Source organism: Mobula birostris, chromosome 9 (genome assembly GCF_030028105.1).
Source record: "Mobula birostris isolate sMobBir1 chromosome 9, sMobBir1.hap1, whole genome shotgun sequence".
Classification (NCBI taxonomy): domain Eukaryota; kingdom Metazoa; phylum Chordata; class Chondrichthyes; order Myliobatiformes; family Myliobatidae; genus Mobula; species Mobula birostris.
In genome coordinates, this window is record NC_092378.1 from 84,351,708 (window position 1) to 84,379,282 (window position 27,575).

At 45.7% G+C, this 27,575-nt stretch overlaps 1 protein-coding gene and 1 long non-coding RNA gene across 4 annotated transcripts in view; one reads left to right on the plus strand and one right to left on the minus strand.

The window, feature by feature from the left end:
- On the plus strand, positions 1–25,853 carry LOC140202857 (uncharacterized). 2 transcript variants are annotated; one of them, XR_011887221.1, is made up of 3 exons: positions 1–89; positions 2,795–2,935; positions 25,567–25,853. It is a non-coding gene; the product is annotated as an uncharacterized lncRNA (long non-coding RNA). The 2 variants fall into 2 exon arrangements; XR_011887220.1 differs by lacking the exon at positions 25,567–25,853 and adding an exon at positions 18,491–18,936.
- LOC140202856 (protein kinase C beta type) overlaps positions 1–27,575 on the minus strand; it is a 379,624-nt gene that overhangs the window by 287,823 nt on the left and 64,226 nt on the right. The gene's annotated exons all lie outside the window — the stretch shown is intronic.

Below are 27,575 nucleotides of genomic sequence, written 5' to 3' on the forward strand. Positions count from 1 at the left end.
GCTTCCTAAAAAAAAGGCTGCGACCTATATTAATTCTTTTTAACTAGAATATGGCCTGGTCAATATTTGGAGATTTCTTCACCCTAAAGGTAAGGATGTTTCTTTTTCTCCCCCACATGTACATCATAAACATTCAAGAATTGATTATTTTTTGTTGGATACGCAACTGGTGCCTTTTGTTGCTGACTGTGCGTATGACGCTATTGCGTTGCCGGATCATGCACCCACCAAACTAATACTGAAGTTCCCTGACAATATACGGAATGCATCTCAGTGGAGATTTAATACTACACTGCTGCATGATTCAGCATTTGTAAGTTTTATTAAAGAACAAATTTCTCTATTTTTTGAATTAAATACAACTGAGGGTATGTCAAATTTGGGTTATTTGGGATGCGATGAAATCTTTTCTTCGGGGACAGATAATCTCATATACAGTAGCTTTAAGAAGGAAAACTGAAGCGGAACTTTTAGTGATTACTAACAGAATTAAAGAAATAGACAAAGTTTACTCAGTAACACCTAGTGAAGATCTATATAAGGAAAGGGTGGAACGGCAAACACAGTATGATCTGCTGACAGTAACTGACAGTAGACTTCAGAAGGGAAACCAGAGGCCCGTGAGCCAGTCCTCATCCGAGGATCAGGGCTGGAGAAGGTCAGTAACTTTAAATTCCTGGGTGTTACTATTTCAGAAGATCTATGCTGGACAACCAATGATCTTACTTTAAGGATTCTTTATCTTGTTATTTCATGCTGTTATTTATTGCAATTTATTTTTGTATGCATTTGCACAGTCTATTGTCTTCAATGCTCCGCTTGATCTTTCATTGATCCTGCTGTAGTTACCATCCAATGATTTGCTGAGTATGCCCACAGGAAAAAGAATCTCAGGGTTGTATGTGGTGACATAAATGTATTCCGGTAATAAAATTCACTTTGAACTTTGAAGGTGCAAAACACAGTAGCCTTGATCCCTACGTTTTGTACTTCATCCTCTGCCTCATTGTACCTCCACCTCTCATGATAATACAACAAAAAAAGTCACTGAAGTGCCCCATACTCTTTACTTCTGTTTATACAGTGGTGACAATGGCTGCATCATCCCTACTCCCACTCCTTCCTTTCCATTAAAGTGAGTTTTTCCTCCAGCATTACAGACACTGCTGGGGACATGGTGGAAACAGGTACAATATTTAAGCAGCATTCAGTCAGGCACATGGACAGGAAGGGAATAGAGGAATATAGATCATGTTCAGGCAGATTAAATTAGTTTAATTTGGAATTATGTTTAACATAGTCATGGTGGGCAGAAGGGCCTATTCCTGTATTAAGTTCTATGCTGAAGCTAAGCCTTGTTAAGCAAATGGAGACTGCAGATGCTGGAATCTGTTGCTGATATGTTGACAGCACCTTTCCCTCCCACAGATGCTGCTGAACCCACAGTTCTTCCAACAGATTGTTTGTTGATTTAAGCAAATGTTCACTCGCTGGTGTTGGAGGGTGGGAGACCGGCACTTATAACTTTACAATTCAATCTGCTTCCACTGAAGTTTCAGGTGATAAATTACAGACCACAATTTGTTGTGAGATCACAAAGTGTTGCCTCTAATTCTTTGTGCCCTAAAAAAAAAAGCACCCAACTGCAAGGAGCCTGTACATCCTCCCCAGAGAGAGATGGGTTTTCTCTAGCTGCTCAGGTTTCCTTCAAGCCGGTTAGTAGGTTAATTGGTCATGGTAAATTGTCCTATAATTAAATCTGGGATTGTTGAGAGGTGCAGCTTGAAGGGTCAGAAGGGGTTATTCTGCACGGGACCCAAATAAACCTGCTTCCTCTAATACAGAGATCTATCTCTGGAACCTGCTTTTTAATGCTACTTAACAGCATCACTCCTTCCCATTTCCATAGCTCACATGAACACAACCATTTGCAAAGCTAATATGAATCTCTAAAATTGTTTATAAGATCAGCCCTTCTGTATTGATATTTTTGAAACCTAACCCCTCCAAATTTTTTGAAGTTATTTCTGCTGGTAAATAATTCAATGGATGCTTTTAAATAGTAACTTCCAGATCTGTGATAAAGAGAAGGGAATGTGTTGGTTTGTATGTTCCCTTTTTAAGTACAATGAATGTATCAAATAACACGTAACATTTGAACCTTATACAATTGTCAGGTGCTGGTCAGCAACACACTAACTAAAATTAAAGAGATCAGCTATATACAGGTGAATCTGCTGCTGGTGAGATTGATACTTATGGCTCAATCCCAATTATTCTAAAGCACGCTGCCTATATAGATGATTCACAGGCAGTGAATCACAGAAAGTGACCTGTAGTGGTAATCCGTTGTCAGACAGGCCAGCGATGGTGAATCTCATTCCCAAAGGATAATAATGCTAGTTGCTTGATGGTCCACACACCTAGACAGATGCCAAGCGCTGCTAACAGATAACTCAGTGAAAATGTCTCATTGATCTGCCAATAACCTGTTAGATCTTCCAGTATGCTGAGACGTGCATAAGGGGAAGGACAACAGTACAAGGTCCTCCTGTCACTGGACATTGAGGGGCATAAAAGGCTCTCAAACATTTATGTTGTATTATGCAAGCCGGTGATGGTTTGTAGACAGTCAATGTTTAGACAACATTCTGAATGTACACACAAAAGGAATGTAAAGAGCTGTCCAGTTTTCTTTTGCATTCATGTGTAATTTTTTTTGTGAACAAATTAGTTTTTGAAACAAAATGTTGCTTCATGGTCAGCATTAGTAACATTAGCTTTCTCATTTCAGATTTAATTACTGGATTTGAGTTGGTCAACTACCCACAGAGCAATTAGACTACAGAAACAATGCAGAGATGGGACTACACAGTGACCAAGTGCAACTTACTGTCATCTGAAATCTACAACCATTCAAATCTACAGCTAATTGGTGAGAACATTACTTGATATCATTCACCTACTACTCTAACCAATTGGCACTTATCTCTAGAGCTAAAGCAAATGGATCACTACCCAACACACCACTACCCATTGACATACAGCACATTCAGCAAGGAGGGTCCATAAATCTTCCCTTCACAAGTGGTTTCCACAATCTCAGGATACTGGAGAAAGGAAGCTGCTACAGTCAGATCTCCACCCATTATTAGCTGCTGGGCCTCTTTAGAAATGTGGACACCTGCCTCATTCCACAGGAAGGAGTCTTCATCTGTGCTAGTGACAGGCAGAGCCTTGCATAAGATTCACATTAGCTTTGAAAGAACACAGCTTTGACTGGGTTAGCAGCTAGTGGTTGTTCCCCTACTTTGGGACTCATGACATGTTTGTGCTCCCAGCTCTGTGACAAGAAGTGCAGTCTGATCCAATATAGGTCTCCAGTTACTTGAACTAATACTTGGATTCAGTATTCTTATACTACCTCCCAACCACCTCATGGGCTGCAACACACATAAAAGTTGCTGGTGAACGCAGCAGGCCAGGCAGCATCTCTAGGAAGAGGTGCAATTGACGTTTCAGGCCGAGACCCTTCGTCAGGACTAACTGAAGGAAGAGTGAGTAAGGGATTTGAAAGTTGGAGGGGGGGGGGAGATCCATTACTAACTCTCCAGCAGTCCAAAGTTTTTTGTTTTTTTTATATTATTGACTAGCTTACCTTCATACTCTTTTCTCTCATTACTTTTTATTGTTCCTTTCTGCTTTTTTTTAAGCTTCCCAAACCTATAACTTCCAATGATTTTTTGCTCTATTCTATGCCCTATCTTTTCCTTTTATGTTGTTTCTCACTTCCCTTGTCTGCCACGGTTGCCTCATCCTCTCTTTAGGATTCTACTTCTTTTGGAAGTATCTATCCTGTGCCCCCAGAAACTCCAGCTAAAACTGTTCTGCCTGCATCCCTGCTCATGTTCCTTTCCAATCTACGTTGGCCAGCTCCTCTCTCATGCCTCTGTAAGTTCCTTTATTCCACTGTAATACTGATACATATGATTTGAACTTCTCTCAAACTGCAGGATAAATTTTATCACATTACGATCCAAAAGGTTCCTTTGTCTTGAGCAGTGGCAAGTCAGAATTCCGAAGCCTGAGAAGACATAGCACACTGAGATTTGCTGATAGAGTAGAAAAGGCAGTGACTTGCAGCAGTTTGGAGATTTGTGTCATATTCAGAGTCGTAGAAAAGTACAGCACAGAAACAGGCCTGTCAACCCATCTAGTCCATGCCTACTTCCATTGACCTGCACAGGGAAAATAGCCCTCCGTAACCCTTCTATCCATATAGCTATCCATACTTCTCTTAAACATTGAAATCAAGCTCGCATGCACCACCTGTGCTGGCAGCTTATTCCACACTGTCACATAATTGAGTGTAGAAATTTCCCCTAAACTTCTCACCTTTCACCCTTAACCCATCCTCAGTGGTAAAACCCTGCATTTACCTCATTCATTCTGCTCATAATTTTGTATACCTCTATCAAATCTCCTCTCAATCTTCTACATTCCAAACAATACAGTCCTTGCCACTGTACTTTCAACCTTGTTTACATCTTTCCTGTAGGTAGGTGACCAAAACTGCACACTCTACTCCAAATCAGGTCTCACCAATGTCCTATACAACTCCAAAATAACATCCCATCTCCTGTACTCAGTACTTTGATTTATGAAGACCAATGTCCCAAAAGCTTTCATTATGACCATATCTACCTGTGACACACTTTCAATGAATTAGGGACCTGTATTCCCAGATCACTTTGTTCTAGTGCACTCCTCAGTACCCTACCGTTCACTGTGCAAGACCGACCCTGGTGGGTCTGACCAAAGTGCAAAACCTTGCATGCCTGCATTAAGTTCCATCTGCCATTTCTCAGTCCATTTTTCCAGCTGATGCAGATCCCACTGCAAGCTATGATAGCCTTCCTCACAGTCCACCACAACCCCCAATCTTGGTGACATCTGCAAATTTGCTGATCCAGTTAACCACATTATCATCCAGATCATTGATATAGACAACAAACAACAAAGGACCAGCACCGATCCCTGCGGCACTCCACAGGTCACAGGCCTCTCATCAGAGAGGCAACCCTCTACGACCACTCTCTCTGTCTTCTCCCACAAAGCCAACGTTAATCTGATATACTACCTCATTCTGAATGCCAAGTGAGTGAACCTCTTTGACCAGTCTCCCATGCAGGACCGTGTCAAATGCCTTACCAAAGTCCATGTGGACAATATCCACTGCCTTGCCTTCATGCACTTTCCTGACAACGTCCTTGTAAAAACTCTGTAAGATTGGTTAGCCATGACCTACCATGCACGAAGCTATGCTGGCTATCCTTTATCAGTCCATGTCTATCCAAATACTTATATATCAGGTCCCTCAAAATACCTTCTAATGACCTTCCCACAACTGAAATCAAACTCACCTGCCTATATATTTAGAGCCTTTTTTTTTTAAAAAAAGAAAATCAGCAGAACAACATTGGCTACCCTCCATTCCTCTGGTGCTTCTCCTATTACTAAGGATGTTTTTAATAACGCTGCTTTTTGGCAATATTTGCACATAGGGTTCAAGGAAACACCTTGTTAGGCCCTGGGGATTTAGCCATCCTGATTTGCCCATCTCCTGAGTAAATACAGATGGAACAATTATGATCTCTCCATCTGTTTTGGCTCCACAGATGGACTGCCATTCTGGTCTTCCAGAGGATTAATTCTGTAACTTGCAATCCTTTCGCTATTAACATACCTGTAGAATCCCTTAGGATCCTCCTTCACCTTGTCTGCTAAAGCAACTTCTTGCCCTCTTTTAGCCTTCCTGATTTCATTCTTAAGTATTCCCTTGCATTTCTTGTACTCCATAAGCACATCATTTGTTCCTACCTGCCTATGCATCTCTTTTTTCCCTCTTAAGCAGGGTCTTAATATTTCTTGAAAATCAAGAATCCTTGTACTTGTTAACTTTACCTTTTGTTCTGACAGGCAGAAACAAGCTTTGTACTCTCAAAATTTCACTTTTGAAGCCTTTCCACTTTCCAAGTACACTTTACCAGATAACAGCCTGTCCCAATCCACCTTTGCCAGAACACTTCTGATGAGATCAAAATTGGCCTTTCTCCAATCCAATATAGAATCTCAATCCGCAGACAAACCTATCTTTTTGCATAGTTACTTTGAAATTGATGGTTTTGTGATCACTACATGGAAAGTGTTCCCCAACACAAACTTTGTCACCTGCCCTGTCTTACTCCCTAATAGCAGATCCAGTATTGTACACTCACTGGGACTTCTACACACTGCTAAAGGAAGCATTGCAGAACACATTTGACAAACTCTATCCCACTAGTCCTTTTACAGTATGGGATTCCCAGTCAGTATGTGGCAAGTTAAAATCACCTACTATAAAAACCTTATGTTTCTGGCAACAGTCTGATCTCTTCACAAATTTGTTCCCCTAAATCCCTAGGACTGTTGAGTGGTCTAATGTAGCCCCATTATTGTGGTCATACGTTTGTTTCTCAGTTTCACCCATAACACCTCATAATACAGTCCTCCAGTCTGTCCTGACAGACATTTTTCCTGATTAGTAACACCACCCCTCCTCCTCTAATTCCTCCTGCTCTGTCACTTCTAAAACAGAACCCCACATATGAGCCAGTCCTGCCTCTCCCGCAACCAAGCCTCACTAATGGCGACAACATAATTCCAGGCATTGATCCATGCCCTGAGCTCATTCATCTTTCCTATGATACTTGAGCAGTGGCAAACTGGAGATCGGAAGCCTGAGAAGACATAGCTCACTCAAATTTGACAAATGAGTAGAAAACGCAGCCACTCGTGGCAGTTGGTGCTTTGTGCAGTGTCCAATTAGCATTTGGGATTGATTAGCAAACAAAAAATTAAAATAATGCAATAGCAAACAAAGTGGTCAGAGCCAGAGTGAAGAGTTTTTACTCTGAGGGTTCAGTGAGAGAAGGCAAAAAAGCTGTAGAGTTCTATACACATATACACACACTTTATTGTTCTTTGTATTTGCTCAGATAGAACAGTAGATATGCCAGGATGCCAGGCAAGATAGCTGAATGCTCCTCGTGCAGGATGTGGGAAGGCAAGGAGACCTCCAGTGCCCCTGATGACTACAACTGCGAGAAGTAGTTCATTCAGCTACAACTTCTAACAATTCGCATTAAAGAGTGGGGGCTGGAACTGGATGAACTCTGGATCATTCAGGAGGCTGAGGGTGTGATAGATAGGACATATAGAGAGGTAGTTACACCCAATGTGCAGGACACAGGAAACTTGGTGACAGTCAGGAAGGGAAAAGAGGTTAATCAGCCAATGCAGAGTACCCCTGTGGCCATCCTGCCTCAACAACAGGCATATCACTAGGAATACTATTGGAGGAATAGTATGTCTCTGGGCACTGAGTCTGACTCTACGACTCAGAACCGGGGGTGGGGAGAGAAGAGGCAAGCTGTAATGACAGGGGAACAGAAAGGAGGTCCTGTGGACGAGAATGAGATCCCCAGATGGGAAGTTGCCTCCCAGGTGCCAGGGTCTGGGATATCTCAGGTCGAGTCCTCAGCATTCTTAAGTGAGAGAGTGAACAGCCAGAGGTCATAGTCCATGTAGGTACCAATGACATGGGTAGGAAGTGTGACGAGGTTCTGCATAGGCAGCTCAGGGAGTTAGGTGCTAAGTTAAAAAGCACGATCTCTAGGGTTGTGATCATACCTGAGCCACATACTAGTGAGGCCAGCAATAGGCACATTATACATGGCTAAGGAGGGAGACACAAGATTTTTAGAAGAGACCCAACGGCGGAGCAGGCGGAAGAGGAGACATCTCCCAACGGCTGTAAAGGCGGATGCGGATGCCCAACAATGGGTAGGGAGGCTTGCGAGCATGCCGCAAGAACTGCCGTAGACCCACAACACTCAGGGCTTGTCTACCTAGCGTGTGAAGCCTGGATCTGGCGGACTGCGCGGAAGAAACCATCACTGGTTCAACGGGCAGAAAGGCGATTCTCAGCAATGTGTCGTGGAGCACTAAGAGGGCACAGTGAGACACACAGAACACTGCTGGCCATCCACTGCATCCTGACCTATCTCCAGCCATCTCGACTATGTCTTGCCACTGGGTCCAGATAGGCCGGGACGAGAGAGTGAGGCTGACGACCTGCGCAGCTCTCCCTCACTTTAATCCAAGTCAAGCGCAAGTCATGACTTCACACCCAACGCGCAACCTGAAGTCCTGGGGCGATGGGGGAGCGGCGAAGCAGCAGGTACGGATACACTGGAAGCTGTAGTCACAAACCTGCACACAGGCGGCCCAGGGCATAGGGTCGCTCTCTACTGGACTGAAGCAGCAGTTGAGTTCGGCAGCCCCCTGGGTGTCTGAGCAGCCCTCTTTAGGATCGCTCTGCTCACCTCCATGGAGGAAGGGGCTGGAAAAGGTGCCTCAAACATAGTCTGCTTCACTTCACCCTGGCCAGCTTACCGCGGCTGGTGGGGATCCCTCATAGCGGTCGACCTACAACAGTGAAGAAGAAAGTGATGGTGCTCAACCTTGGCACATGGAACGTGAGAACTCTGCGAGATAACGTCAAGGCAGACAGACCAGAGAGAAGAACTGCACTAGTTGCAAAAGAGCTAGCTCGCTACAATGTGGACATAGCAGCTCTTAGCGAAACGCACCTAGCAGACAAGGGCCAGCTGACAGAACGTAGTGGTGGATACACATTCTTCTGGAGCAGTCGCAGCAGTGCTGAACGACGAGAAGCAGGTGTGGGATTTGCCATCAATTCTAACCTCGCCCGTAAACTCACCAAGCACCCAGAGAGCATCAACGACCGCCTGACGACACTTCAGCTCCCGCTTGCAAACAATAAGAGTGCTACGCTGATTAGTGCCTACGCTCCCACCATGACCAACCCAGATGACATTAAAGACAAGTTCTATGAGGAACTCGACGCCCTCATCTCAGCAATCCCACAGTCAGAGAAGCTCATCGTTCTCGGGGACTTCAATGCCAGAGTAGGGACAGACTACCAAACCTGGGAAGGGATCATTGGAAGACACGGCACTGGCAAGTGTAACAACAACGGCCTTCTGCTCAAGACATGTGCCACACATGACTTTGTCATCACCAACACCCTGTTCCACCTACCCACCCATAAGAAGACATCATGGATGCATCCACGCTCGAAGCACTGGCATCCGATTGACTACATCATCACCAGGAAGAGGGACAGGATGAATGTCAGAGTGACGAGAGCCATGTGTGGTGCCGACTGCTGGACCGATCACCGCCTCATTGTGTCCAAGTTCAGGCTTCGCATTCTGCCCATGAGAAGGCCCCAAGGGCAGAAGACTGCAAAGAGATTGAATGTCTCCAAGCTGAAAAGCAGCAGGGTTGCAGAAGAATTCGTCGATGTCCTTGAAGGCAGACTGCCAGACACACCACAGGATGTCGGGACCAGCGTTGAGGAACAGTGGACGGCCTTCAGAGACGCTGTCTATACTACCGCCCTCGAACATCTCGGACCAGCAACCTGAAGAAACCAAGACTGGTTCGATGAGAATGATGAAGAAATACAGGCACTACTAACGGAGAAACATCAACATTACAGAGCGCATCAGAATGACCCCACGTCACTAGCCAAGAAAGATGCCTTTACCAACGCAAGAAGAAAGGTGCAGAAAAAACTTCGCAAGTAGTCAGGGTCAGAGCGTGAGTGAGCCAGTGAAGGAGTGGAGCTTTGAGGCTTTGGCTCGAGAGACTTCGACGAGAAGAGGTGGAGGACAAGCTAGCTTGCAGTTGGTCTTTACAATGTCTCCTGAGATGGTGATGTCTCTCTCATGTGAGATGTGGCAGTCTTGGGGGAACGCCCCTCTCCCGCAGAGTCATATCTGCCAGAAGTGCATATGGCTGGGTGATCTGGAAGACCGTGTAAGGAATCTACAGCAGCAGCTGGATGACCTTCGACTCATAAGGGAGAATGAGGTAGTCATAGATGAGAGCTACAGGGAGGTAGTCACACCTAGGGGGTCGGAAGCAGGTCGTTGGGTGACAGTCAGAGGGTGAAAAGCGAATGTGAGCAGACAGGTAGTGCAGAGCACCCCTGTAGCCATCCCCCTGAATAATAAGTTTACCATCCTGGATACTGTTGGCGGGTACGGCCAACCAGGTGTGAGCCACGGTGGCAGGGCCTCCGGCACTGAGTCTGACCCTGTGGTGCAGAGGGGTGGGACGGAGAAGAGGAGAGCTGTCGTCATTGGAGACTCTATAGTCAGGGGAGCAGACAGGAGATTTTGTGGACGTGAGAAGGACACCTGCATGGTTTGTTGCCTCCCGGGTGCCAGGGTCCGGGATGTCTCTGACTGGGTGCACGACATCCTGGTACGAGAGGGAAAGCAACCAGAAGTTGTGATACATGTTGGGACCAACGACATAGGCAGGAAGAGGGATGAGGTCCTGAAGTGTGAGTTTCGGGAATTAGGCAGAAGGCTGAAGAACAGGGCCTCAAGGGTGACGTTCTCAGGATTGCTGCCAGTGCTACGTGACAGAGATGGTAAGAATTGGAGGAGATAGCAGTTGAATGCGTGGCTGAGGAGTTGGTGCAGGGAGCAGGGTTTTAGATTTTTAGATCATTGGGATCTCTTCTGGGGAAGGTGGGACCTGTACAGATTGGATGGGTTGCACCTGAACTCGAGGGGGAGCAATATCCTTGCAGGTAGGTTTGTTAGCATGGTCCGGGAGGGTTTAAACTAATTTGCGAAAGGGATGGGACCCAGAGCGATAGAGCAGTGAAAGAAGTGCATGGAGTAAAGCCAGATCTAACATACAGAGAGGCCTTGAGGAAAGAGAAGCAGGATAAACGGTGTAAAGACAGTAAGGTAGAAGGGCTGAAATGTGTGTACCTCAATGCAAGAAGCTTCAGAAATAAAGGTGATGAACTGAGAGCTTGGATACATACATGGAATTATGATGTAGTGGTCATTACAGAGACTTGGCTGGCACCAGGGCAGGAATGGATTCTCAATATTCCTGAATTTCAGTGCTTTAAAAGGGATAGAGAGGGCGGAAAAAGGGGAGGAGGGGTGGCATTACTGGTCAAGGATACTATTACAGCTACAGAAAGGGTGGGTAATGTAGCAGGATCCTCTTTTGAGTCAATATGGGTGGAAGTCAGGAACAGGAAAGGAGCAGTTACTCTACTGGGGTATTCTACAGGCCCCCTGGTAGCAGCAGAGATACAGAGGAGCAGATTGGGAGGCAGATTTTGGAAAGGTGCAAAAATAACAGGGTTGTTATCATGGGTGACTTTAACTTCCCTAATATTGATTGGCACCTGATTAGTTCCAAGGGTTTAGATGGGGCAGAATTTGTTCAGTGTGTCCAGGATGGATTCCTGTCACAGTATGTGGACAGGCCGACCAGGGGGAATGCCATACTAGATCTAGTACTAGGTAATGAACCGGGTCAGGTCACAGATCTCTCAGTGGGTGAGCATGTGGGGGACAGTGACCACCGCTCCCTGGCCTTTAGCATTATCATGGAAAAGGATAGAATCAAATAGGACAGGAAAATTTTTAACTGGGGAAGGGCAAATTATGAGGCTATAAGGCTAGAACTTGCGGGTGTGAATTGGGATGATGTTTTTGCAGGGAAATGTACTATGGACATGTGGTCGATGTACAGAGATCTCTTGCGGGATGTAAGGGATAAATTTGTCCCGGTGAGGAAGATAAAGAATGGTAGGGTGAAGGAACCATGGGTGACAAGTGAGGTGGAAAATCTAGTCAGGTGGAAGAAGGCAGCATACATGAGGTTTAGGAAGTAAGGATCAGATGGGTCTATTGAGGAATATAGGGAAGCAAGAAAGGAGCTTAAGAAGGGGCTGAGAAGAGCAAGAAGGGGGCATGAGAAGGCCTTGGCGAGTAGGGTAAAGGAAAACCCCAAAGCATTCTTCAGTTACGTGAAGAAAAAAAGGATGACAGGAGTGAAGGTAGGACCGATTAGAGATAAAGGAGGGAAGATGTGCCTGGAGGCTGTGGAAGTGAGCGAGGTCCTCAATGAATACTTCTCTTCGGTATTCACCAATGAGAGGGAACTTGATGATGGTGAGGACAATATGAGTGAGGTTGATGTTCTGGAGCATGTTGATATTAAGGGAGAGGAGGTGTTGGGTTTGTTAAATTACATTAGGACAGGTAAGTCCCCAGGGCCTGACAGAATATTCCCCAGGCTGCTCCACGAGGCGAGAAAAGAGATTGCTGAGCCTCTGGCTAGGATCTTTATGTCCTCGTTGTCCACGGGAATGGTACCAGAGGATTGGAGGGAGGCGAATGTTGTTCCCTTGTTCAAAAAAGGTAGTAGGGATAGTCCAGGTAATTATAGACCAGTGAGCCTTACATCTGTGGTGGAAAAACTGTTGGAAAAGATTCTTAGAGATAGGATCTATAGGCATTTAGAGAATCATGGTCTGATCAGGGACAGTCAGCATGGCTTTGTGAAGTGCAGATCGTGTCTAACAAGCCTGATAGAGTTCTTTGAGGAGGTGACCAGGCATATAGATGAGGGTAGTGCAGTGGATGTGATCTATATGGATTTTAGTAAGGCATTTGACAAGGTTCCACACGGTAGGCTTATTCAGAAAATTATTAGGCATGGGATCCAGGGAAGTTTGGCCAGGTGGATTCAGAATTGGCTTGCCTGCAGAAGGCAGAGGGTGGTGGTGGAGGGAGTACATTCAGATGGGAGGATTGTGACTAGTGGTGTCCCACAAGGATCTGTTCTGGGACCTCTACTTTTTGTGATTTTTATTAACGACCTAGATGTGGGGGTAGAAGGGTGGGTTGGCAAGTTTGCAGATGACACAAAGGTTGGTGGTGTTGTATAGTGTAGAGGATTGTCAATGATTGCAGAGAGACATTGATAGGATGCAGAAGTGGGCTGAGAAGTGGCAGATGGAGTTCAACCCGGAGAAGTGTGAGGTGGTACACTTTGGAAGGACAAACTCCAAGGCAGAGTACAAAGTAAATGGCAGGATACTTGGTAGCGTGGAGGAGCAGAGGGATCTGGGGGTACATGTCCACAGATCCCTGAAAGTTGCCTCACAGGTGGATAGGGTAGTTAAGAAAGTTTATGGGGTGTTAGCTTTCATAAGTCGAGGGATAGAGTTTAAGAGTCGCAATGTAATGATGCAGCTCTATAAAACTCTGGTTAGGCCACACTTGGAGTACTGTGTCCAGTTCTGGTCGCCTCACTATAGGAAGGATGTGGAAGCATTGGGAAGGGTACAGAGGAGATTTACCAGGATGCTGCCTGGTTTAGAAAGTATGCATTATGATCAGGGATTAAGGGAGCTAGGGCTTTACTCTTTGGAGAGAAGGAGAATTAGAGGAGACATGCTAGAGGTGTATAAGATAATAAGAGGAATAGATGAGTGGATAGCCAGCACCTCTTCCCCAGGGCACCACTGCTCAATACAAGAGGATATGGCTTTAAGGTAAGGGGTGGGAAGTTCAAGGGGAATATTAAAGGAAGGTTTTTTACTCAGAGAGTGGTTGGTGCGTGGAATGCACTGCCTGAGTCAGTGGTGGAGGCAGATACACTAGTGAAGTTTAAGAGACTACTAGACAGGTATATGGAGGAATCTAAGGTGGGGGCTTATATGGGAGGCAGGGTTTGAGGGTCGGCACAACATTGTGGGCCGAAGGGCCTGTACTGTGCTGTACTATTCTATGTTCTATGAGATGCAGGACAGCTGGTTCAGCAAGAAGGCCAATGAAATCCAGGGCTATGCAGACAGCCACGACATAAAGCGCTTCTACGATGCGCTTAAGGCTGTATACGGACCCCAGTCCTCCGGCTCCTCACCCCTCCTCAACGCTGATGAGACGCAGCTGCTGACAGAGAAGAAGCAGATTCTGGATTGGTGGGCTGAGCACTTTAACAACGTCCTTAACCGCCCTGCTGACATCAACGACGAGGCCATTGCCCGCCTGCCCCAGGTAGAGATCAACAAGAACCTCAACACCCTCCCCACAGTAGATGAAGTCAGGAAGGCAGTGAAGCAACTCTCCTATGGCAAAGCGCCAGGACCCGATGCAATCCCTGCTCAGGTATACAAAGCAGGAGGCCCTGTCATGATGCAAAAGCTGACTGTACTCTTCCAGTCCATGTGGAAAAAGGGACAGGTCCCGCAACAGCTGAAAGATGCCAGCATAGTCCACATCTACGAGAGGAAAGGCAACCACCAGTCTTGTGACAACCACCGAGGCATCTCCCTCTTGTCTACCGCGGGGAAGATTCTGGCCCGTGTCCTGTTCAACCGCCTTCTCCAAGACCTTGAGCAAGGTCTGCTCCCAGAAAGCCAGTGCGGCTTCCGTGCTGAACGTGGGACCGCGGACATGATTTTTGCTGCACACCAACTCCAGGAAAAATGCCAGGAGCAACACAGCGACCTCTTCATGACCTTTGTCGATCTAAACAAGGCTTTCGATACGGTCAGCAGAGAAGGCTCGTGGAAGATCATGGAGAAGTTTGGCTGCCCCAGCAAGTTCATCACAATCATCCGGCAGTTCCACGACAGTATGATGGTGGAAGTTCTGGATGACGGCGACGAGTCAGAGGCCTTCCCAGAGACAAATGGCGTCAAACAAGGCTGCGTTCTTGCCCCAACTCTGTTCAGTATGGTATTCTCTGCCATGCTAACAGATGCCTTCCGTAACTACGAAGAAGGAATGCACGTCAGGTACAGGACTGACGGCAGGTTGTTCAACCTTAGGCGCCTGCAGGCAGTTACAAAGGTGCAAGAGACTGTCATCAGAGACTTGTTGTTTGCTGATGACTGCGCGCTCAACGCCAGCACAGAGCAGGAGATGCAGCGTGAAATGGACTGCTTCTCACAAGTCTGCGACAACTTCGGTCTCACTATCAGCACCAAAAGGACCGAAGTTATGTACCAGCCTGCCCCAGGAAAGCCATACCAGGAGCCGCGCATCACGGTGAAGGGCCAGAACCTCCAGGCAGTCGACAACTTCACCTACCTGGGCAGCATACTCTCTCGCGCAGTGAACATAGACACTGAGGTCAACAACAGGATTGCCAAAGCCAGCGCCGCCTTTGGGAGACTCCGTTAGAACATCTGGGAGCGGAGAGGACTCAGCCTTACCACCAAGCTGAAGGTCTACTGTGCAGTGGTCCTTACCACCCTCCTTTACGCCAGTGAGACCTGGACTGTCTACAGCAGACACGCCAAACAGCTCAACCACTTTCACCTGAGCTGCCTCCGCAGACCCCTCCACATCAGGTGGCAGGACAAAGTCCCCAACACGGAAATCCTGGAACGAGCTGGGCTCTGCAGCATCTACACCTTCCTGCTGAAAGCCCAAGCCAGGTGGGCTGGACATGTGGTCAGAATGCCAGACAGCCGATTGCCTAAGCAGCTGCTGTACGGAGAACTGTGTCAGGGCAAGCGCTCAGTCCGGGGGGCAGAAGAAACGTTATAAAGACCGCCTCAAAGCGTCCCTCAAAGGCCTGGGTGTCAACATCAACACGTGGGGGACGCTTGCCCTCGACCGTCCAGCTTGACGCAGCAAGATCACCACAGGAGCCCATGCAGCTAAAGTCAGGCGCATCATCGAGGTGCAACGAAAGCGTGCTGTGCGCAAGGCCCGAGCAGCATCCACTGCCACGACAGCACCCACCCACTTGTGTCCCACTTGTGGGCGAGCCTTCAGGGCCCAGATTGGCCTCATCAGTCACCTCCGGACCCACAGCCACCAATCTCCCATTGGACTTTGAAGCCATGGTCATCTTCGACTACGAAGGACGAACAACAACAAGAGACAGTTTGCACCTGAACTGGAAGGGGTCTAATATCCTAGTGCAGGGTTTGCTAGTGCTGCATGGTGGGGTTTAAACAAGAGTTGCAGGGGGATAGGAACCAGAATGCCAAAACAGTTAGCGAAGAGGTTGTGGAGACAGATGCTGATAAGAACTCAGACAAAGTGAGGACTCAAAAGGTTGAGCATGGTGCGACTAGTGTATGAGCTGCGTATAATTTTTTTTGGAATTTTTTTTATTGAAGTCCATCATCAAACAAACATTTCCATAAGATGTATTTCAGATACTGTAAATATACATCATATAGTCATATTTGTCACAAATTTCCACATAATATTTATCTGAGGTATACACTTATAGGAAGGAGAGGAAAGAAAGAACAATCAAAAGAAGAAAACTATCTACATAGTAGGGAGTGATTATTTTTTACAACATTTTTCAATGCAAAAAGTATCGCAGGAAAGGCAGATGAGTTTAAGGCGTGGATCAACCTCCTGGAATTATGACATTGTAGCCATTAGTGAGACTCAGTTGCAAGAGGGACAGTACTGGCAGCTCAATATTCTGGGTTCCGTTGTCCTAGCTATGACAGAGCGGGAGGGATTAAAGTAGGAGTGGTGGTATTACTAGTCAGGGCGAATGTCACGGCAGTGCTCAGTCAGGACAGACTAGAGAACTTGTCCAGTGAGGCTTTATGATTGGAACTGAGAAATAAGAAAGGTATGACCACGTTAATGGGGCTATATGATAGACCACTCAACAGTGCTAGGGATTGAGGAACAAATTTGCAGAGAGATGGCAGACTGGTGGAAGAAACACAAGGCTGTTATGGTAGGTGATTTTAACTTTCCATATATTGACTGGGAATCCCATACTGCAGAAGGACTAGATAGAATAGGGAGTTTGTCAAATGCATTCAGGGAAGTTCCTTAAAGAGTACACAGAAGTCCCAATGAGGGAGTATGCAATACTCGATCTCCTATTTGGGAATGAGACAGGGCAGGTGACAGAAGTTTGTGTAGAGGAACACTTTGCATCTAGTGATTACTATGCCATTAGTTTCAAGTAAACATACAGAAAGACCGGTTTGGTCCACAGGTTGAGATTCTAAATTGGAGGATGGCCAATTTTGATGGTATCAGAAAGGATCTGGCAAGTGTAGATTGGGACGGGTTGGTTTCTGGCAAAGCTGTACTTGGTAAGTGGGCGTCCTTTAAAAGTGAAATTTCTAGAACATAGATCAATGTGCTGACAACAATGTCAATTATTCTAATCATTCCATGCCTATTCATCTATCTAAGTGCCTCTTAAATATTGCTATCACATCTGCTTCTTCCAGTTTGCTCGGCAGTGCATTCATAGTACCTACCACCTTCAATAAAGAAACCCACCTACCCAGAAATAGTCTGCAGATTGTTACTTGTCAATGAATAGATCAAATTTGGTTGAGGAATTAACTTGACAAGATAACTGGAAGATCCTGCCTATTTTACAAAACAGCATAATTTGATGGTTTACATTTACCCAAATCTGAAGAGACCACCTCCATTTAATTCTCACTGGGAGTCACTCTTGCTGGGAATCACCAAAGCTCAACAACATGTTGGCACAGGATTTTTTGCTCAAGTCTTTAGAGTGAGATTTGCATCCATGTTCAGGCTTTGAGATGAGGCTCAAGCCACTAATAAGTCAGTCTAAAGTAACCTTATGTTAAATCATAAGCCTTCACAATTAAGCTAAATACACATTTTCTCCCCAGGAACAGAAAGTAGCAATTTGAGCCCAACTCCCCAATTATACAGTTGACATATATCACATCACCCAGAGAACAGCTTCCACGGGGAGGTAGGGAATAGTCTGAGGACACTGCAATGTACAAACACCATAACCTGCACTAGCTGCAGCCCTATTTTAACATGGGATCTGACCCCAGGCAGAATGAACAGGCCTGCTGCTAATGTAGCCAGTGCTTGTTGTGTGCATCAGATCTATGTACTGTAGTCACGAGGGGCTGTATGAAAAACTAAGCAGCCCTCCCTTCAGCAGGTCCCGTTTCCATAACTGCTACCTGTGCTTTATCCCAATACCGCAACTACACATCAACAGCAGGCTATTGTTAAATGCAGGTCTGGATAGGCATTATTATTAAGGTGGTGAGCGACTTCTGTGGTTTATACCACTTTTCTGGACACCTGCTGACACCTGAGAAGAAAGGTCTCAGGTCAAGAGTTGAGAACTGAGGATAGTAATACCCGCTGGCGTTCATATGATGCCACAGTGACGCATATTAAATTTGAGATTGCAACAAAATGAAGCCTTCTGCTCTTTCAACATTTATAATTTACCTGTGGAAAGAGAAACAGAGTTAATGTTTCAGGTCAACAGAACCCATATCAGAAACTGTCCTGATGAAGGGTCTTTGACTTCAAGTATTAGCTGAGCCTCTTCCCACCAGTGCAAGACTGTTTAACATCATTTCCAGTACACAAGTCAAAAGGACATCAAAATAATTGTTACGCAAGATCCAAAGCAACACAAACAATGAGACAATGAACATGATAAGGCAGGAGGAGAAGATGGCAGCGCGCCGCGCGTGCGCAGCCCTCCAGTGAAAAATGATATCGTATCTGTTAAATAGGGGCCGTGGACAATTCTGATTTCATGGAGAATGGACGTGAAAGCACAGAGAAACATCTGGAGAGATTTCTGAAACGCCCGTTCACTGCTGTCGTTACTGTGTTGTCGTGAATCTTTCGGAGGGTAGGCCTCAAAATCCCTGGCCTTGCCTGCTTTTGGCAACCGAGAAGGATGTCGAATTGTTTGGACAGAGATGGCGCTCAGTACTTGGTGACGGACAGCTGATCAGAGCTCGAAGTTTTCGGATGACTCAGAGTCGGATTATGGTCGGCATGGCAGGGAGAGTTTTTCTTCCTTCTCCCGTCTGCGTGAGATGTGGGACATTTGAGAAACTTTGAACTTTACTGTGCTCACGGACTTCTTCATCAAGTTATGGTATTGTTACACTGTTTGTAACTATATGTTATAATTATGTGGTTTTGTCAGTTTTTTCAGTCTTGGTTTGTCCTGTGTTATGTGATATCACACCGGAGGAAATAATGTATCATTTCTTAATGCATGCATTACTAAATGACAATAAAAGAGGACTACGTGTCTTCATAATCATAATCATAATAAATACACAAGATAGCTTCTATACAGTCATATTGTACATCTATAAAGTGACACTGGATATAAGAGTCTGTTCATAAGGTGACTGACGGGAAATGATAAGTAGTAGAGGCATGGGTTAGTGTGTGAAGGTGTTGATCAGCCTCACTGCTTAGGGAAAGTAACTGTTTTCGAGATTGATGGTTGTTACATGCTGACACCTGAGAAAAAAGGTCTCAGGTCAAGAGTTGACATGATGAAAGTTACATACGTGGATAGAGCGTTGGCTGATTGGCAGGAAACAGAGAATGGGAATAAAGGGATCCTATTCTGGTTGGCTGCCGGTTACCAGTGGTCTTCCACAGGGGTCCATATTGGGGCCGCTTCTTTTTACATTGTACATCAATGATTTGGATTATGGAATAGATGGCTTTGTGGCTAAGTTTACTGATGATATGAAGATAGGTGGAGGGGCCGGTAGTGCCGAGGAAACGGAGAGTCTGCAGAGAGACTTGGATAGATTGGAAGAATGGGCAAAGAAGTGGCAAATGAAGTACAAACTTGGAAAATGTATGGTTATGCACTTTGGCAGAAGAAATAAACGGGCAGACTATTATTTAAATGGGGAAAGAATTCAAAGTTCTGAGATACAATGGGACTTGGGAGTCCTCATACAGGATACCCTTACGGTTAGCCTCCAGGTTGAGTCAGTGGTGATGAAGGCGAGTGCAATGTTGGCATTCATTTCTAGGGGAATAGAGTATAGGAGCAGGGATGTGATGTTGAGGCTCTATAAGGCACTGGTGAGACCTCACTTGGAGTACTGTGGGCAGTTTCGGTCTCCTTATTTAAGAAAGGATGGGCTGACGTTGGAGAGGGTACAGAGAAGATTCACTAGAATGATTCCGGGAATGAGAGGGTTAATATATGAGGAATGTTTGTCCGCTCTTGGACTGTATTCCTTGGAGTTTAGAAGAATGAGGGGAGACCTCATAGAAACATTTTGAATGTTGAAAGGCATGGACAGAGTGGACGTGGCAAAGTTGTTTCCCATGATGGGGGAGGCTAGTATGAAAGGGCATGACTTAAGGATTGAAGGGCGCCCATTCAGAACAGAAATGCGAAGAAATTTTTTTAGTCAGAGGGTGGTGAATCTATGGAATTTGTTGCCATGGGCAGCAGTGGAGACCAAGTCATTGGGTGTATTTAAGGCAGAGATTGATAGGTATCGGAGTAGCCGGGGCATCAAAGGTTATGGTGAGAAGGTGGGGGAGTAGGACTAAATGGGAGAATAGATCAGCTCATGATAAAATGGCGGAGCAGACTCAATGGGCCGAATGGCCGACTTCTGCTCCTTTGTCTTATGGTCCTGGTGTGGATGCTACACCCTGATGGGCATGGGACAAGCAGTCCATAAGCAGGATGGGAAGGATCCTTCATCATATTATTAACCCTTTTCTGGCACCTTTCTGTACACTTGATGGCAGGTAGGCTGGTGCTGGAAATGACTACGGATTATGAGTACCCACTGTAGAGCTTCCCTGTTCGCCACAGTGCACTTTCTGTACCATGCAGTGATGCAGCATGTTTGGATGCTCACCACTGCACATCTGTAGAAGATCATAGGTATTGATGTGCATAGTTCAGCTCTCTTCAGCCTCCTCAGAAAGTAGAGGCCAATGTAAGGAGGGGTGTAAGTGACGGAAGGTCTCTTGAAGTTGATAACGATCTGTTTTGCATTATTAACATTGAGGAAGAGGTTATTTGCCTGACACTAGGCCTCAAGCTCTTCCACCTCCGGTCTCACCGTTGTTGGTGATGAGCCCCACCTTTGTTGTCATCGGCATACATGACAATGTGATTACTCAAGTGTTTGGCCATGCAGTTGTTTGTGAGCAGGCGTACAGCAGTACACTCTGCCTGACCTGTTGACTGATTCTAATGTTTTCCATTTTTGTTTCACATTTCCAGCACCTGCAGTGCTTTTCATTTTCATTTAGAATTTACTCAATCTTTATACTAATGAAAACTTTAAAGTAACTGATCTATTAAACACATGTACTTTCCCCGTGTTATTATGATTGCCCAAATGAAGATTTTAGAGCAGGCGTGGTGAACCTTTTTGAGAATATGTGCCCAAATTGGTTATCCTCTTCTGAAAACCTTCTCGCATGCCATGGTTACTGCGCAGAGACGATCATTAATTAATAACATCAATTATGGACTTGCAGAAAAAAAGAACGAGTCCTGTTGCTTACTTATGCAGTTGTTGTTTTACTACAAATAACAGACAGATTGAAATAAAGCAGCACACATAAAAATTACTGGTGAATGCAGCAGGCCAGGCAGCATCTGTAGGAAGAGGTACAGTCAACGTACCTCTTCCTAGAGATGCTGCCTAGCCTGCTGCATTCACCAGCAATTTTTATGTGTGCTGCTTGAAATTCCAGCATCTGCAGATTTCCTCGTGTTTGCGTTTTTAAAAGATTGAAATAAATGAAGCATTTGAGAAAGGCTTCAAAAATTATTAATATTAATCTTTCCAAATTGAAAACTAACGATTTCTAAACAGTATTGTTATTGTACCCCATAGTATAACATGAGAAATAAGAATGTGAAAATACAAGCTTTGGTGCATATTCATAACAGATCGAAGAAAGGAAAATAAACATACTTTAACCTCTGAGAATGTTAACCTTGCACTAACAGTTACAAATATTGTATACACACACAAAATGCTGGAGGAACTCAGCAGGCCAGGCAGCATCTATAGAAAAAAGTACAGTCGACGTTTCAGACCAAAGCCCTTTGGCAAGATTGCATACCTTGCTTATATTTAGTCCAGAGCTATGCACTAGTTTCATCAATAACTAGCCAAATATCAATGTGTCCTCACAACCATCGAACTGGCATGAGATATTTCCTGTGAAAACATATCATTGCTCCCTGCTTGCAAAGACAATCAACCGTTGCTTCGTTTAGTAGTAAGGATAATTATATTCCCTTATTAAGGGTAGAGTTTAAAGAAACAAGGGGCAGCATTGCATTCCATACATTCTCCCCGTGACCTCGTGGCTTTCCTCCCACAGTCCAGACATACCGGTTCAAGGTTCAAAAGTTCAAAGGTCCAATTTAATGTCAGAGACATTAGGTCATTGGCCATTGTAAATTGTCCCACGATTAGGCTCACTTGCCTTCAACCACTTCCCTGGTAGCTTCCTCAAAACTCTATAAAGTTGGTTAGTCATGACCTACCACATACAAAGCTATGCTGAGTATCCTTAATCAGTTCATGTCTATCCAAATACTTGTATATCCAGTCCCCCAGAATACCTTCTAATACCTTTCCCACAACTGATGTCAGACTCACTGGCCTATAGTTTCCTGGTTTATTTTTAGAGCCTTTCTTAAACAGCAGAACAACATTGGCTATCCTCCAACCCTCTGTTACCTCACCTGTCACTAAAGATGCTTTAAATATCTTTGCTAAGGCCCCGGCAATTTCTGCACTTGCCTCCCACAGGGTCCTCCTCCTCTGTAGTCTATGAAGTCCATGAAGTTGATGCTGCTTTGCCTCACTTCAATTGGTTTTGTGTCCATCTCAATAAATACAGACACAAAAAAAAATGCACTTACAATCTCCCCCATCTGTTTTGACTCCATACAGGGATTACCATTCTGATCTTCCAGAGGACCAGTTTTGCCCCTTGCAATCCTTTTGCTCTTAACATTATTTGTAGAACCCCCCCCCCCTACGATTCTCTTTCACCTTGTCTGCTAGGGTAACCTCATGCCTTCATTTAGCCCTCCTGATTTCTTCCTTAAGTATTCTTTTGCATTTCTTATACTCCATAAGTACCTCATTTGTTCTTACCCTACTGTACTTGCTATGCACCTCCTTTTTTCCCCCTTAGTGAGGGCCTCAATTCTTCTTGAAAACCAAGGTTCCCTACACCTGCTATATTTACCTTTTATTCTGACAGGCACATACAAGCTTTGTACTCTCAAAATTCCACTTTTGAAGGCCTCCCACTTACTAAGTACACCTTTACCAGAAACAGCTTGTTCCAGCCCACACTTTCCAGATCCTTTCTGATACCATCAAAATTGGCCTTTTTCCAATTTAGAACCTCAACCCACGAATCAGACTTATTTGTTGCAAACTTGTCACCTGACCTGTCGCATTCCCTAATAGCAGATTAAATATGCACACTGTTTTGTTGGGACTTCTACATACTAATTAATATAAAAGCCAGGATGTAATAAAATGATATTTTATAAAGCACTGTTGAAGCTTCACTTGGAGTATTGAGCAGTCTTGAGCTCTTCATCTAAGAAAAGATGTGCTGACACTGGAGAGGTTTCACAGGAGGTTCACAAAAATGATCCGGAATTGAAAGTCTTGTGTGGTATGTTTGATGGTGCTAGGCCCGTACTCAATGTAATTCAGAAGAATGAGGGGGCTGACAGGGAAACTTATCGAATGGTGAAAGTCCTTGATAGAATGGATGTTAAGAGGATGCTCCCTATGGTGAGACAGTCTAAGACCAGAGGACACAGCCTAAGAATAGAGGGACATCCATTTAAAATGGAGATAAGGGGGAAATTTCCTTTGTCAGAGAGTGGTGAATCTGTGGAATTTTTTGCCACAAGCAGTTGTGGGGGCCAAGTCATTAGGCATATTTAAGGGAGCAGTTGGTAGATTCTTAATCAGTCAGGGCTTGAAGGGATATGGGGAGAAGGCAGGAGATGGGGACTGACAGGGAAATAGATCAGACATGATGAAATGGTGGTGCAGACCCAACAGGCCAAATGGCCTAATTCTGCTCCTGTATCATAATTAGGATGCAGGCTTTTTCCAATGAGATTGTGTGAGACTTGAACTAGAGTTCATATGATAAGAGTGAAAGGCGAAATATGGGAAATTGGAGTGGTAACTTAATTACACAGAGTGGTGCAAGCTGTCTGCAGAAGTATTCAATTGCTGTACTCAAGAGAAGTTTGGATAAGTACACAGAGAGCCTAGATGTAGGTCGATAGAATTAGGATTAGAATTCTAGGATAGAATTAGGCAGCATAGTTTGGCATTAACTAGATGGACCAAAGGGCCCATTTTGTGCTGTTGTGCTCTATAACTACATCTCATTAGGCCATGCTACATGCAGTCAGGGGTTGCTTCATTTATTGAGGAGTTGTAAATAGAATTCAGCATTGTGCCATCAGCAGTGTACATTCCCGTTTCTGACCGTGTGACAGAGGAATGTCATTGAATTAGCTGAATATGGTTGGCACTAGGACACTCCCTTGAAGAAATCCTGTTGTGATGTCTTCAGCTGAGGGTTTTACACCTCCAGCAACCACAGCTACCTCACTTTGGATGAGGTATACTTGTTCCAACAATTTGATAGTTGTCCTTTTGATATCCATTGAACAAAGCACAATTTCATGCATGGAGAGTGGAGTTGAGTGGGTAATAAATCACCCATGCTTGAACGGCAGAGCACACCCGAATAGCCAAATTCTGATTTGTCTTACGGTCTTAAACTCATCACAACTACTTTGGGGTGGCATGGTAGTATCATGGTTATTACAACGCTTTACAGTATCGGCAACCTGGGTTCAATTCCCACCACTGCCTGTAAGGAGTTTGTATGTTCTCCCTGTGACCGCATGGGTTCCCCCATTTCCTCCCACAGTCCAAAGACACACCAGTTGGGAGGTTAATCGGGCATTGCAAATTGTCCTGTAATTAGACTAGGATTAAAGTGGCATCATGGCTCAAAGGGCCAGAAGTGCCTATTCCAAGTTGTATCTCAATAAACAAAATAAATAAGAAAATAAAAAATTCTTTTGATCGACTGAACATATGGCACATTCCTAAACTGGTGCCATCTTTCTGGAAGTCATTGTTTAATCTTTCCAGTTCCTGTGCATTGGGCACTTTTCCAAAACACCACAGATATCCTATGTGACTGTGCAGGACCATTCTCCAACTACACGTGGGAAAGCCTGTCCCTCTTTCAGGTATCAGCCTTAAATGCTATTGAAGCCTTGGCATCATTGCTGACCCATTTTCTGCATCATTTCTTCATCATGTCTGCAACATCAAGATTTTTCCAGCTTAACCACTGGACCCATTCCCCCATGTTCCTGCATATAGAAACCATAGAAAAACTACAGCACAGAAACAGGCCCTTTGGCACTTCTTGGCTGTGCCAAACCATCTTCTGCTTAGTCCCACTGGCCTGCACACGGACCATATCGCTCCATACACCTCCCATCCATGTATCTGTCCAATTTATTCTCAAACGTTAATGTAAGGGGGTTTTGTCTTTTATGTTACTGCGTAGGTGTGGGGTTTTGGGGGGGGGGGAGAGGGAGGGGGAGAGGGAGGGGGAGAGGGAGGGGGAGAGGGAGGGGGAGAGGGAGGGGGAGAGGGAGGGGGAGAGGGAGGGGGAGAGGGAGAGGGAGAGGGAGAGGGAATTAATATGAATGAGAATGGACCAGGTGCTGTGATGTCCGCTAACGGGGTTGGACCCCGAGCAGGGCGTGCGGCGAGGAGAGGAGACGGAGACGGACACGTGTGGAGCGTCTGGTCGACCACCGTTGTTGGTCCCAGGCGGCCGGTCGAGATGGTCCAAGGAGTCGCAGGGTGAAGAAGAAGGGTCCTGAGCTCCAACTGTTTGTGCATGAAGAAATTGAACTTTGATAAGTGTGGCGCCTTTTATTTTCCTTTTATATTTTATTCTCTATTAATTATATAGTTCCAGTAATACCTATAAACTGTAAATCATTTAATCGTATCTGTGTACGGTCTGTTATTTGGGCAGGGTGGGGTACCTCACACAGCATCCACACAAACTAATTACCCAGTTTGGCGGGGCCAAGGGCTGTTTCCCTAGACAACAGCGAGCTGAGCAACCCCGAGGCTGGCCGGGGCACTACACTGTATGGGCTTTTGTCCAGGATTGGATCTACTGGTATGCTGTGTGGGTGCCCTGTTTAAATCAGTAACGTGTGTCTCTGTGGGTTATTTACTGGTTATTGCTGTATGCGTGGTGGGTGAGGTCTTTGTTCGAGTTCAGACTAGCATTGACGAGTTGGAGGTGGAACTCGGGGCTGTCCATGCTGTTGGGAGAGAGAGAAAAGAGTGGTCTGATTTGGAGGTAGTGTCTGCGAATAAATGTTCTAGCTCTGGCAGGCTCCGCCCGACGTTTGGGATAGTGTCTACCCCAAGAGGGGCAGAGGCATGCGAGACGTAGGCGGAGCGGATCTCTCAGTTGTTAGATGATTGGCAGTGCACAGTTGAGGGAGAGCGACAGCGATTGATTGAAAGTTTAAGTAGGCAGGCTGGTGATGGTGTTAGAGCTGTCAGGTTCACTTACACAGGGGGAAAAGTTTTCAGTGTGTCTTCTCTGGCTAAGAGGACAGCTAAATTGCTTGCAGTGCCAGGGGGATCATATCAGGGCATCAGCCCCTCCTTCAGTTGTTCAGCTGATCAGAGAGGTGTCGGGAAACTTAGTGGAGGCCCAGTGGGGAAACGGCTTGGGACCTCTGAGGAAGCACGTTCCCAGCAATGTACCAATGAACTTCCAAAAGGAAAAGACCCTATTCCTGAAGGCCTAGAGGGACCACGCCCCAGGGTGTCGTTACGGATAGAGGGAAGCGATGCTAAAGCCATCCTCGACCCCGGGGCGCAGGTCAAGTTGTTGTACAGTTCGTTTTACAACTGGTGTCTGAAGCATTTACCCTTGACAACCACAAGGGCACCGGAGAGTTTGAGTACTAGTGGCAGTAGTTATCCAGAAGATGATGATTGGTTAATGACCCTGGAGTTCATGAGGGCATTGTCTGGGCACCCAGCGTGTCGAGTTGCTTCTGAGGACGTACGTAGTAGCCTCGAGCCAGTACCGAATTTAAACGAGACCCAGCGGTGGTACGGCCTGGGGAAAGTAGCTGAGGGTGAGACCCTCTTAGTAGATGCTCCGAACTACCACGAGGGAGGGGAGTTGACCGCTGAAGACACCTCAGTGAGAGAGAGGTCGCAGCAACTGGACCCTGGCGGTGTGGAAGATGAAGGCAGCGTGTGTGTGGATTATGCGACGTGGTTTAATGTGCTGCATCTGAGGGGTGGATGTTGCCAGATCCTGAGGAATGTGGCTGTTGAGCCAACGACGGCCATTATTAGTTCCCTAGGATTCTTCCAATCCAAAAAGATGCCCAACGGCATATCCGGAGCCCCTGCATCCTTCCCGCGGGGCATGAGGAAGACCATGGGGGAAGTGAAGGTGTGTGGATTTTTGGCGTATGTGGATGACCGCCTAGAGCTTGGATTCGCCTGGGGGGACTATGAGGCGAGGCAAATGGCTGAGCCCGGGTGACAGAAGCGAAGTGTCACATGTGGAGGAGGTTTTGGCCGGAGGAGTTTGGTGCAATGTGAAAAAAATGACCCGACGTACCAGTTGAACTTCCTGGTGTTGGAACAGATGGTGGTGGACCTGGGGATGGAAACCCAGGTCGACAATCTGAATGAGACACAGGGGAGAGAGGGGATT